Source organism: Drosophila hydei, unplaced genomic scaffold (genome assembly GCF_003285905.1).
Source record: "Drosophila hydei strain 15085-1641.00,03,60 unplaced genomic scaffold, DhydRS2 tig00000426-arrow-arrow-pilon, whole genome shotgun sequence".
NCBI lineage: Eukaryota > Metazoa > Arthropoda > Insecta > Diptera > Drosophilidae > Drosophila > Drosophila hydei.
Window position 1 is genome coordinate 240,001 of NW_022045728.1, and position 3,991 is coordinate 243,991.

The following is a 3,991-nucleotide window of genomic DNA, read 5'->3' on the forward strand; positions in this document are numbered from 1 at the left end:
GTTTATATAACAAGTTTATATAAATTACGCATAAGATGCGTGACGATAGCAAGCGAGAGCGAGAGAAAGAGAAAGGAAGCAGCAGCATGAAAGATATGCAACATATTTGTATACACATTAATCGAAAAGAAGTTTCGATTACAAACAAAAACAAAGACAAGAAACAATTTCAAAATGCAACTGAATGTAACAATCATATGATGACACATAATGGATTAAACCAATAAACAATATAAAGCTACAACTATCTATATTATATATATATATATATATAAATATGTATATCTATATATATGTATACATACTTATATATACAAACCTTTAAATAGAGCGTATACACATAGTTATGCCCTCTCAGCTTCCCAACAATGATGTATGCATATGCATACATAACTATGTAAACCCAAAATACCCCCATGCAGCTGTGTATGTGCGTGTGCGTGTGTGTCGACGTGCGAGAGCTGCGACACATGCACACAGGCATATGCAAATACATATTTACATGTATACATCTACTCTTATATACCAATAAATAGTTATGTGTACGCGCTTGAGTTTCATTTCGGGCGGAGGCGGGGCTGGCAACGGGTAAGTAGCCATGGGGTAACAGCTTTAAACATTCATTAATCAGCCTTCAGGCCACACTCTGTCAACGGGGCTACTGGACTGCTGATGTTCAGCCTCTCGCCTAGGAGAAGCAGCGACAATTCCAATAATCTCCAAATTTACGACTTTAGTTTCGCAGCCTGATTTTTGGTTGCTGAACTTAAAGATTAAGCTGCGTCTGCGGCAGGTCTATCATGATGTTGCGGCTTGGAAGTGTTCCTGCTCGTCTGACAATTTCTATTGCAACTAAATGTTTTTGTTTGAGTTATACAAGCTTAAGTCATAATAAAATAACAAAATAATTTTTTAATATCAACAAAATGGATTTTATTGTATAGCAAATAATTTGAATGAAAAATATATGTTCAAATATGATTTTGGCCATGTAGTGGCGGTCAGGATGCACTCAGAAACACCAGCATTTATAGCCCTCAAAAACATCATGGTTTTTGCAGACACATGGACCAATGTCTACGTCAGCCTACAGACAGCAGTTTTCTGTGGATGAAATGGTGTTGCGATAAAAGCTTGTGAATCTTCACTCGAAATGAGATGATTCGGTTCATTTACATATCCTTGCAACCAAAAGTGTGTTGCATCAATTTGTACGCCAATAAATGGATGAAGTGCACGATAGGTTCGATAAAGTGTTTCATTATTTTGATAAAAATTTCAAAAAGTTGCATGCCTTGCTCTATACATAATAAAATGTCTAGCTAAACTCAATAGAAAGCAACTATCGGCAGCTAAATAAGCTGTCAAGTAAAGAAGTGTTGTTCACTCAAAGTTATAAGACTCTAAAGAAAACATCCTTATATAACTATGAAGTAATTTACGTTAGGCTAGCTCACAGCTTTGTACGCCTGAATATTTAAATTTCTACTACTATTAAGTTATTGTTATTGATTGCAGATATCAATAAAAGCGAAAGCGGGTTATTAAAGAGCGAATAGAAGTGAATAGATAACATTCTTTAGCTTGAATATGTCTGATAAGCATATTGAGGAGCTGAAATGAGCTATTGACCAAGATGTTATATACTTTCAATTCTGAGAACATTCAAGTAAAGTTTTAATTATGTTAGATTGGATTTGGAACTGTGAGAGCGAGAGGGCTGCTCTCCCTGCGCTCGCTCGCTCTGCAGACATAGAAAATGAACAGTGAGGAAAATCGGCAAAGATAGACGATATGACAGAATATTGTGACAGTATTTGGGAGTTATAAATAGTTGTGAGGGACAGAAGAGATAAAAGTGTTAAGCTAGAGCACTTATTGACAGAAGTGCACGACTATGAGATACCCTGAACTCTCTCTATCCATGCGCTTTTCACATCTGAAGGCGCTTCGACGAGGAATCTAACGTTGGCTATTCTAGCACATATATCTTGAGAGATATACTTATATAAGTGAAGCTACATATTGTTGCTCGGAGCTAGTTTGTACTGTGACAGCTGCAGTTGGATCTATGCGTATTTTCGAGCTCGAGGACGACGATGAGCATGACTTTATGGTATCCCATGGCTTCTTTTGCCTGCTATGCCTATTGTATACATTTGGTATTAAGCAAAATGCCCCAAATTTTAATTTTGAATAAGAAAAAAACTTACATGAGAGGCAAATACGTTTTCCTATCGAACGGTCGCATAAGAGTTACGCAGTTCTGCTATTGAAACTGGCTAAAGTCCTTGCTCTTGACCAATTTGTGTGCCTGACTTATGAATAATTGAACGAGCTCGCAAGCAAAATCCCATCAAGTGCTCGAAACTGCGACCATCTGTTGCAGTGGCCAAGAAAAGGTCATAAATCAAACTCGATTGGGAATAAGCGAACGCAAATTCGGCAATGGACAGTCTGCAGACGGCGTAAGGAGGACACAGCAGGGGCAACAGAAACAGCAACAACTTTTGATTTGATTTGATTTGATTGCGGATGGCATTTAGCAGCTGACAGCCATGTGGACGAGGAGGCGCAAAGAGACACGAATCAAATTGGCGTAGCTACTGAACGATACGCACAATCTGTATTTATCTATGCTGATGCAATGCGGGGCGCGCCTCTTGCAGCAGCTGGGATTAGCGATGGCGGCATGCAAATCGCTAGATTCGGGTTCGGGTTGGGGCGGGGGTTGGGGCTGCGGTTAAGGTCAAATCATCAAATCAGCAGTCAAAAACATGGGAACGGATAGTTCAATGTGAACCGACAGATGTTGCCAACTGTTGCTTGCAAATCAGTTTGCACTTGCGGCTATAAGTTTCAAGTTGTTAAAGTATACGCAATGCAGTATTTCTGATCTGTTCATGGTAATATGACTGCATACCAAATTTGGCGTGCAAATTTGATCTGCGCGAAAAACAAAGAGAACCGCAATTCCATTAGCTTTAAAGACCAGGCAGAACAACAAATAGGCAAAATATATAAATATAAGAGAGCTTAAAACGAAAAGTATATGTAATTGTCTACTTATCATTTATATATTCATAATTGCATCCTATTGTTGCAGTAGTATTAGTGTGAGGTTGGGAGCTTGAAAGTGCACTGTTGTAAAAGTATTATCCGAGTGAGTTTGTGTCTTCGCTACACACTGCTCATTTCTGGCTCCTCTAATGTGAGCGAGAAAGAGATAAAGATAACTATTGCTGAACGTAGTCCCGGTTGATGCTGGGAGTGAGCGAAATGGCTATGCGGTCATTTGGACAGGGTCGTTATGGTTGTTTGTGGACTAAGAGACTGCAAATTGATATTCTAGAAAAGCGCCTTGAGAAATGCGTTCTGTGGCTTAGTTGTACAAAATTAGAATTTTAGATGAAAAATTTAATATAAGCTCGGCATATCGTTAACGTACGTGAGAGGCCACCTTTGTAGTCAGAACTCAATATCGAGCCTACTTGAGGATGGTTGACAATATAATAATAATAAAATATAAAGACTAATGAAGGCATCAAATGCTTTTGAACCACTATAGTCTATAGTCAAGATAGTCTTCCAAGGAAGCAGAGCTGACATTGCTATAAATTGTACAATTAGACATTGCCTAACAACAACAATAATCAACAACAATTAGAGAATTTAACGTTAAAGCAAATATTTTGTAGGGCTAAGCTACAGCCTTTACCGTGTTTTATCTAATGGCCAAGTTAGGCAGCCAAGGCCAGGCTGCTATGTTGTGCTAATTTGGGTTCGAGAGTGAAAAAGTTTTTGAACACTGAAATTGTTCAGGTGCCACCCACAGTGTCGCAATGTGTGACTTTGTGTGCGTATCTGCTAGTCGTTCATTTGCTGCTAAGAGAAGCCTGCTTAACCTTAAAGTTTTAAAGTTCAATTAAATGTTGAAGAGGCACTCGACGGGATTAGTCGAGTTTCTGCATGCAAATTAGCTTCATGAGAG